This window comes from Athene cunicularia (genome assembly GCF_003259725.1).
Source record: "Athene cunicularia isolate RWA chromosome 2 unlocalized genomic scaffold, athCun1 chr2_part2, whole genome shotgun sequence".
Classification (NCBI taxonomy): domain Eukaryota; kingdom Metazoa; phylum Chordata; class Aves; order Strigiformes; family Strigidae; genus Athene; species Athene cunicularia.
The window spans coordinates 7,646,910-7,657,340 of record NW_020799096.1 but is presented as its reverse complement, the minus strand read 5'-3'; positions in this window follow the sequence as shown (position 1 = coordinate 7,657,340).

The window sequence follows — 10,431 nt, the reverse complement described above, 5'->3', positions numbered from 1 at the left end:
TTTGGGGTGGGGGGGTCTACATTACTTGTGAAAGGTATTAGCACTAGGCAGTTTGCAAGTTTGAAATATGAAAAAAATGGCCCTGTGACACTGCAGGACTTCTAACCAAAAAAAAAAAAAAAAAAGTATTTGAGCAAAAGACTGTTTTCCTCCCTATGCCACCTCTCCAAAACTGAAATAGGTAGAACCGTTGGATCTGTTTCACAGGACTGTTGAGGCTCACAGAGGTCCATGCAAGATAGGTCAGATCTGCTACGGAAAAGGGTAAGATGCTTAGGGTGTAGGTATGTTACAGTGGTGGTTCTCCTGGCTCTCTAGTGCTCTTCTGGCATCTCTTGCCTGCACAAGCCACCCAGAATCCTTGTAACTCCCTGTAAAAGGCTCAGCATTTCCTTTGCCCTGATCACAGTTTCTGTAGTGCAAGGACAACATGCAGCCTCACCAAAGCAGGAGAGAGGAAAGGAGGGAGGTGGGCAGGGGGAAATCAATTAAAAAATGGTTCCCTAACAAAGACAGAAAATTCAAAACATAATGATTGCCTTTGCCCACCCTAGTTCAGTAGCAAATTTTGTCACTTGGATTTTACTTCTTTTGTCATTGCCTTTTGCCTTCATTGGTTTTCCCTGATGCCCCATAAATCTTTAAACCCTGAAGCTAAAAGAGGCTGCATTGTGCACCAGCTTGAATATTGATTTTGCTAGAGAGTATAAAATCTAGAGAGATAATAAGGAAATCCATCTAAGGTACCCTGCCAAGGGCTCCCATTAGTTGCTTTACCAGGCATCAATTCAATAAACCCTCGAGAGCAGCACATGAATAAACATCAGAGCCTCTCTGGCATGTTAATGCATCAGCTGCCTAATTGTCAATGCTGCCAACAGACTCCAAGAAAAGTACTATCTTGGGAGTTCAGCCCCTTCCAACTTCAAGTCCAAAGAAGATTTGACATTGGCTTAGAAGAAGGCAGGGCTCGGGTGAGGGTGTGTGCCAAATAACGTGGGCATGGCTGCTTTAAACGTGGTGCTGACCTGCTGGGTGCACAGCCCAGCTCTTCACTGTCTGGGCACGCTGCCTCCCCATTGCACCCCAGTGCAGGGTGATAAAGTGCCCCAGGTCAGGCCCAGGGCTTTCCCTGTGCAGGACCGGAATTTGTATTTGGGAAAAAAAAAAAAAAAAAAAAAAAAAAGTCTCAAATCTTGGCCTCAAGCAATAAGAATAAACCTGCCAGATATGAACAACTTTCTTCTCTAGGGCTACCTGGGAGCCTGGGTGACAAGAACCCAGCGTCTTATTCCAGGGTCTAGCATGTGTTTTCCCTGTGACCAGGGCCTTTTCCTTTACCCCATGGGGACCCTTATTCCTGGCACAGCTTCTTTCTGTCTTATCTAATGAGGTTTTAAATTCCTCGCAGAGAAGTTATTCTCTCCTAATGTGTTCATACGGTGCCTGGCACAATAGGGGCCTAATATCAGTTGGGACATCTACTTGCTGCTGCAATAATAATTTTATGAGCAGCCTTTCATTAAGATCCATTGCTGCTTAAGAAACAGCTGCAGTGTCACTTTATAAGACTGTTGACTGTTTTAACTCCCTCTGCTCCAGAAACAAGGTTATGATCTTCCCTGTAGAAATGGATATGGGTAAGAGAGGCTGAAGCATGAACAAAAAAGCAATTTTGCTATCAAATGGGAAAATTCAGAATCAGAACACCTGAAACTTCCAGGAATTAAAACAATTTGAAACCACAGTGTTCTCGTCTCACTGGAGAGGTGCATTTGAATTCATCCATCTTCATTTCATTCTCTTCCATTGTCTTTCAATGGGCACATCACTCACTCAATTAGCACAGAGCACAGCTAGTATGAGGGACACAGGTGTGTCCCATTGAGGCTATTCAACCTTAATATGGGAAACATTTATTACCATGACAAATAATACAGAACACAGGCAGCCTCTTCCTGATTTCCACCCCCCCCCTCTATTAAAATACAAAAACCTGTTAAGACCTTAGAGCTTATAATTAATGATAGTAACAGAAGTAGTGAGGAGGCAAGAAGCAGGAGAGAGCAGAAGTCAGGACCTAAGAGGTTGTGGGTTTTTTTTTCCCCCCCATCTCTTAACCCAAGTGAGTGTGAGGGCTCCCTTGGGGCCTTCTCACCTGAAGATGTTGGCACATGTATCCCTTGCATGTCACTGGCCTTATCACCTTCAAAAGGCTTCTGCAAATACACAGACAGGTAAAAAAATTCTGCTCTTCTATGCTCTCTGCTTAGCCAGCTGCCTTCAGGAATGGCTGCAGTAAGTATTTATTAGAGGGACTTTAGGTAAAGCAAGTGTCTGCCAAGGGTTACAAACTGCCAGGTGTCCCAGAAAGGAGCAGGATGAAGTTTCTGGGTGGTGAAGAAAGCCGGTACTCACCTTAATATTCCCATACTCTATGCCATTTTAATTTCACTGTAGAAATTTTTGGAAAATTGCACTAGGTCAGCTTCCAGTCTGTAAGGTGCATCTTTCACAAGTAGAGCTTCCTTTCCAACAGTCAACTCGAGTCAAGCTATTGTAGGCCTACTGTGAAACAAAGTGTGTGTAGGGGGAGAAAAGTCTGTAGTTAAGTTTTATCTTGCTGGTAAATTAGATTTTTAAAGGTTGCCTGGACTTCCCAGAGGTTTTTCTGAGCTACTGACAGAGAAATTATGGAGAGTAAGAAATAGTTATACTCACTTAGAGAGGAGAAAAAAAAACCCCACATCACCAAACCTAATTACTTGAAGACTAGGGTCTACTGTATCAGTGACATTTCTGTAATGTCCTGCATAAGGACTCCACTGCCCTTAATTATTGATCTACAAGGAATAGCAATAATAAGAAAATGTTCCTCTTGTTACATCAGGAGAGCTGTTCCAGATCTAGGGTTGCTCTAATCAGAGCAGAACACATTGGAATCCAGACAGCCTGTGCTCCTTGCACCCTTGTCCCATTTAACAAATAGAGAAGTGGAAGCAAGGGCACCTGAGTCATCCCAAACCAGGCCAGGCAAACGCGAGAGGCACTTTTCTCAGGCTTGGGTTTCCTAACCCACAGAGGAGTGGGAGTGTGTGTATGTGGCCGAGAGTGATGGGGAGCCAGAGAGACGTGTTTGGGGAAATTTGTAGCATCTGGTGCCAAAGAAATCTCATTCTGGGAGCTGATGCAATAGCCTTGTGGCATCATCAGGCTGTATCCAGCTGTTGCCTAGCAAGCCCATCCTCAGAGACAGGCACTGGGAAGCAATTGCTGCCAAAGCACATAGCAGCTGGGCTGACTACCACCCAGGGAAGGGGCTTGTGAGTAGCACAGGGGAAATGTAGCTGTGGATGGGACAGGGGAATCTGAAAACAACAGGCAGGCCTAGATAGAAAAGGAGAAAGAACAATAGTTAAGCTGGTAAAATAAAAGTGAGATACCTGAAACTAGACAAAGGAGGGATGAAGCATAAATTTAACTATGTGTAGATTTACCTGTTTAAAGGTAGCCCTAATGTTCTAGTCCAATACATAGGGTTCCCTCAATGAAATAGGTAAACTGACTTAGCCCAGAAGCAAAGGGGTTAAGGACCATGGTCAGATTAAGGCTATCTAGTCCTCAGTGTAGTAGCCAGTGGTTAAGAACATAAGCAGTGGGCTACAGGGCCAGCCACCTGCAAAAGACTGTATCTTTGACAGAGAAACTAGGAAATGTTTGTCAGGGAGAGCCTGGCAACTTTTTTTTGGTGGGCTGCTCTCCTCATATGTCCCCAGCAGCCACAACAGTTGGATAAGGGACATTAGTGTATGTTCCTGCCTGTCTCCATTAGCATCTGCTAATGTTACAGAATCACAGGAAGACAGGTTGAGAAGGACCTCCTGAGAACATCTAATCCAACATGCCACTCAGAGGCACTAGCCTGCCACCTTCTCCATTAACATGTCTAATCCTTTTAGTACCCTCCCACCACGTGCTCCACTATTTCCTATAGAAACAAAGTCCAGAAATTTGCTACTTGCTATGTGAACTCTTGTTTTATCAGTTTTAAACCCATCTCCTACTTTTGATGAACGGCCTCTAGCTCTAGAACTGCAGGATTTGGTGCAAAAGCAGTCTGCGTTTATTCTCTCCACCACTTTCCTGATTCTACAACTCTGAGGAGCCTAGCATCTCCAAAGCAAGGAGTCCCAGCCCTTTAGTCTTTTCTCTCCAGACAGTTCCTCCATCCCCTTGATGTTTTCCACTCAAATATAGTTGCATGACAACAAAAGTTTTCCAGATTTTCAACTTTGTACATTTATTTTTGAAGTTGTTAGAAATTCCAGGGGATTTTATCCTCTGGTCCAATTTAGTCAGCTTTATTATAGCTACTCATTTCTGCTGCCATTCTCCAACATCACTGGAAAGAGTTGAGTCTGAAGCTGTTGTCCTCTTCTATCAGAAATACGCTAGAAGAGAGCCAAGACTCCTTACAAATTTTGAGCAGATCATCATAGCCCACAAACAAATGTGCTGCCTCAAGTGCTTTTCTTTCTTCTGAGTCTTTTCTTAAAGTTCAATTCTTGCCAAATCCAAGGCTTCACTCAATTATAAATATTCCTCTATCAATCATCACTGGAAGTGTTATGGAAAATGTACAATCTCTTCTCCTTGTCAAAGTCAAAAAATAAACACATGGAAGGAGAATACATAGGGTTGACAAAAGATTTGGGACTAGAATGAAGACAGGAGGAAGAGAGAAGCCCAGTGAGAAAGAGGACTGAGGAGAAAAGCAGAAAGAGGAATACAGAGTCAGAAGTAGAGGTGGCTGTAAACGGGAAAACCAGGAAGCCTGCATCCCTGTGCTTATGTGCCAGAACAACTACTGGGAAAGGATATCTGTCTTTCCTGGGAATCCACAAGGAAGGCAGGGAAGGTCTCAGACACTACTTGCCTACCTAATGCATCTTCTGGACAGTGGGTACCTAACCATGGTGAAGAAAAGCCAGGGACAGACATCAGCATCCGGTCAGAATGAGTTTGCAGATCCTGGCTAGGACTGGCAGGTGGATAAATGATTTTCTCCATGTGCTGTATGACTGTGCAGATATTTTTCTTTTAAATGTTTTCCCCTTAGTTTATAATTTTACTCTTTCTTTGCTCTTTTATTTTTTACTTCTGCTATGGGAGCTCCACTGCTTTTTTAATATCGTATCCTCTCAGTCTTTTTTTGTGCTCTCTTTTGTAGCCAACCTGTCAGGTAAAGCTTTACAGTCCACAAAGACAACATCAAAGAGTCTCGGTGGGAATATTTAAGCAAGAGGATGTGTTGGTCTTCTGCTAGGCAGCTAGCACTGTGAGATTGCAGCAAATTCAATACAAGAGGGATAATGTTAACACAGTTAAGCATGAATTTAGACATGTCACTGCTAATCCCTAGATTAACAAGAGGGAAGGAAATGTGTCAAAATAATAAAGTACCTATTAAAAAGGCTGTAGAGACAGACACTGATCCATAGTTAGCACCGATAGATGACAGCACATCGTCACTGAAGCGTGAGCCGTCATCTGGCAATGCTCTGTTCTGCAGAAACCAGATGAGTTAGGGACTTATGTCAGACTCGCTAGGGATTTCCAGACATTGAAAGAAAGAAAGAAGGAAAGCAAATTTGGAAGAAAAATAGATTTTTTTGTTTGTTTTAAATCCTCACCTTAATTTGGGGTCTTTAAGACTTTATCCTTTTGTTCTCTGGGTCCACAGGGGGAAGTGATGATCCAGCAGGGTACTCATATGAACTGTGTGAAGTTGGTGTCACAGTCATTGAAGTCCTTTGGAGGAATAAATTAATTACTCGCTCTCTTTAGATCATACAAGGGAAGAGGATAAAGGTCTCAGAGGAAGACAGGTAGGAACCCCAAAAGTCTCAGAAAGACAGCTGGAGAGACTCGGAGGCTGTGAAAATCCAGGGCTTCTCAGGCATTAATCCCATGCTGCTGATTTAGTTTATTAGCTAACAGCAACGTATGTGAAACTTTGGCTAATGTTGCTTCTTAATGTTAGTTAGCAGTTCTGTTTCCAGAGGGGAAAGGAGGGTCTATAAGCTGGTTTTGAAAGATGCCCTGGGATGAACCTGCCATCCCCTCTGGGGGGGTTGTGGGAGAGCCGTGCTACAGCCCAGGGCAGCAGAAGGCAGATAGTGGCTGGGGCCAGCACCTTGGCTCTGCCTGACTTCTGGACGGCATTCTTGGCAACCAGTAACAGCTCAGAAACCATTAAATGGGGGGAGGGGGGTGGTTTGTGTGGGGGTTTTTTAATTGCCTGATGGTTTTGAACCTCGTTCAAGATTTTCCCTCTAAGCAGGACATCTAGGAACTTAGATGGATGTGTCACTCTATCTTATTAGGAAAGTAAGTGGCATACAGTATTATATGTGCTTGGGCATAAAGTCCATGGTAAAGCCAAAGAAGAACCTATCCATCCCTCTTTGGTACAGCTTAAGAAATACCTCCTTGCTGTCCTCTGAAGCTGTCTCTTCTCAGCATTCATAATAGAGTATCACCTTTCAGCAAAATAAAAGGGTTTTTTGCAGTCTCCTATGAAATATTCTGGGAGTCTTCTTACTCCTCCTTTCTGCGCATCCATGTTCAAATCTGCTTGTACTGTTCAAAAGAAGGTTATATGTCTATTGGTGTTTTAAGTTACAAACTTGATATCTGATTATTTTTATAGCTTAGGTTCTTAATTATGCTACTCGAAGAGAAACATTTAAAGGATAAAGATTAATTACTTTTAATGTTGCTTCATATTTGTTATGCTGCAGATAAATGCTTGTTTTAAGTAAGTGGAAACAGGTGTGTAACAATTGATTAAATTAAATTAAACAAGCAAGTAGGGAATGAAAACAAACATGGCTATTTTCAAGGAGAGATATTGTAAACATTAATTAAGCAGCTGGAAATCAATAACTACACAAAACTATTCCCTCTTCCCAATTTTATGAGATGGAAGAAGCCCTGATGTTTTCAATCATTGTATTGTTATTTATATACCTTGCTGAGGTATAAATAAGAGGTGCCTATAACCAAGCTGGCCATGACAAGGATGCAGTCAGATGAATTTTCTTATCTGGGCCCTTCCGAATCCCGTAGAGGCCCAAGAAGCATGATGTAGTACCACTTTCACACCACTGATTCCCAAAAGGGAGAGTGACTTGTCTAAAGTGAATCATTTTCAGAACTAATTATCAAAAATAATCCACCATTCTCCTTCTGGCTAAAATTAAGTCCTTTTATATAAAATAAGGGAGGGCTAGTATCTTTCCAGTGCTGAATTGCCATGCGAGACTACTGTAAATTTTGTGTGTATATGAATAAAAAAAGACTTAGGAGAGAAATGGATTTGCAAAATTCTCCACAGGCCTCAGTATTAATTTCTGCTCTTAGAGATTCCCTGTTAGCATTGACCTTCTTAGTGAGTAGAAAGGCTCTTGGCTTTTGCAACTAAAATCAGTTTAATGGCTTTTTCTACTACTGCTAGCAGAAGTCAACACAGCTAAATCAGAGCAAGAAGCTACTTCCCAGCCTGGTTTGTGCAATCCTGTGCACAGCTACGTACGAAGCTCCTAGCAGCTACCGGAGTGCCGGCCCACAACAGGCTAACGCTGAAGGCACAGAGGATCCACAGCAGACGACGTGCCTCATGGTGATGATTTCTCAGGTCTCCCTGTGCTGATTAAGGAAGGGGTTTCCCTGTACCCAGTGGAGCGATGCTTGTGCTGTCTGAGGAGGGGGAACGGGTCCTGCTGCTCAGAAACAGGTGTCCAGCCCTGCCTGCTTGCTTAGCATTTGCGTTCACAAAGCCTGGCCCTGAGGTCTGTGGTAGATCACTAAACCCAAGAATTTTTTAAAAATTTTTTTTTTTTTTTTTTTTTTTTTTTTTTTTTCCCTGGGGGCCTCGGGAAAGATGAGTGAAACAGGTTCAATCTCCATCCCATGCACACCATCTCCAGCTAATAATGAAGCAAGTCTGGGTAGATTTTATGGGCAGGAGTGTGGTATGTCACAGGCTCTGGATGGATGTGAGCTGTCTGGATGGATGGAGCTGTTCCACTTGACATAAATAATTAGAAATTAATTGGAACTCAGACTGGACTACGCCTGCCCTTCCCTCCCTGCTTCTTCCTACTGCCATCATCTCCTCTCCCTGCTGCTCTAACAGTGAAGCCAGAAAAACACTGTTCCTGAGGATGGTGATGTGGAGGGGCAGCAGAAGGAGCAGGGAGGAGAGGAAGGTCTCGTCATCTCTCCTGGCTTTACAGGTATGTATTTGCAGCTTTTATTTTGGGTTGTAAGCGCATCCAGAGGTTTAAGCGGAAGGCTGGATCTACTATCGCCAGAGCACCTTCAGCAGGGATCCATACTGCCGCTTTCACAAGGTCTCTGTTTGGTCCTCCTTCTGCACATATAGGAGTATTCATGACAGTGGCTGTAGAAAGTGGGCACCCCACTATTAGTCTTCCATGAGATCCTCATGGAGTTTTGCTTGCGGCTGGAAACTCGTGGTGTTTGGTTTAAACGTGTGTCGTACCTTTGGATGAGTTTACGTAATGAAAAGAGCGTTCAGTTCAACTTGTTTTCAGAAGATCTGTCCACCTTTTGTCATGTTTTATGTTAATAATTTCCTTGCCCTGGGGAACAAAAATAAAACCTCTGTGGTCTCAATGGACCATGAAAAAAGAGAGGCAGCTCTCATCTGCCTCTGCAAAATTTCCTGATACTAGCAATTATTATTCTGATGTTTCATCACTGATAAGGAGGAAACCTACCAAAGAATGGGTATTTAATTGAACGAAAGGCAAAGAGGCACTTGATAGTTGGACACAAATTGAAGCAGTCTTTATTAATGTGACTGAAATAGATACTGACCACTGCATAGCAGCTTCACAAACGTTCCTCTCTATGACGTTACCCTGGCATTGTTCTCTCTTTACATAACCTAAATGGCTTCTTTTCCCTATAATATTACTTCAGAAAAGACATTTCCCCAATGCTTTGTGGACCGCAATAGTAGTGCTGAAACTGAGTATGTGCGTGATTACCCTCAGGAGAAGAAAAGTTGCCCAGTTCGTTCCGGTGATGTCAAAACTCTATGTGCACAACAGAAACTCTACTGCATTAGCTGATGAATCAAGCACATTTTCTGTGTGTCATGGCAACGCTCCTCATTCTAATGGCTGCCTCATTAGAAACGTCTTTCTGGTAAGGTACAAAATCTGCCTTTCTGAGACAGAGGAGAGTTTCATCTCCTGAGGTCCAGACTCCATTGAAGTCACTCTTCTGGGAGAGTTTCCAGTTTTTATGTTGTGTTGGGAAATTAACTTTGTGCCATCTTGGCCCCATTAAACCAGTGGGAGTTTTGCCTCGGACTGCAGTAGAATTAGGATGTTGCGCACTCTATAATAATTGAACTGGAAATTATAGAAGCACAATCTTCCTTCTGCCCTATTAATGAGCTTAACAACTTGCTAGGAGCAAGCTTCTGCAGATAAGGAATCTGTGCAAGTGTTTACACAAATCCCACACGCAGCAAAGCTTATATGTCTCTAATGAATGAAATGTAATGTACCCATGCTGGGCTCAGTGTTCAGCAGCTTGCTGCCAAACCTTCAGCTGGGCTCAGCTCTGTTGACGTTATAGGAAGAATGGATAAAATGCTACTGAGTAACACACCTTTTTGATATTAGAATTGCAAGGTTGAAATGCAGGCACTGAAATTAAGGGGAATTTAAGACTTGGTTTCAATAGGAGCTGAGCTGCTTCTACAAATTCCATCCAGCATTGACAATTAGGCAGCTGATGCATTAACATGCCAGAGAGGCTCTGATGTTTATTCATGTGCTGCTCTCGAGGGTTTATTGAATTGATGCCTGGTAAAGCAACTAATGGGAGCCCTTGGCAGGGTACCTTAGATGGATTTCCTTATTATCTCTCTAGATTTTATACTCTCTAGCAAAATCAATATTCAAGCTGGTGCACAATGCAGCCTCTTTTAGCTTCAGGGTTTAAAGATTTATGGGGCATCAGGGAAAACCAATGAAGGCAAAAGGCAATGACAAAAGAAGTAAAATCCAAGTGACAAAATTTGCTACTGAACTAGGGTGGGCAAAGGCAATCATTATGTTTTGAATTTTCTGTCTTTGTTAGGGAACCATTTTTTAATTGATTTCCCCCTGCCCACCTCCCTCCTTTCCTCTCTCCTGCTTTGGTGAGGCTGCATGTTGTCCTTGCACTACAGAAACTGTGATCAGGGCAAAGGAAATGCTGAGCCTTTTACAGGGAGTTACAAGGATTCTGGGTGGCTTGTGCAGGCAAGAGATGCCAGAAGAGCACTAGAGAGCCAGGAGAACCACCACTGTAACATACCTACACCCTAAGCATCTTACCCTTTTC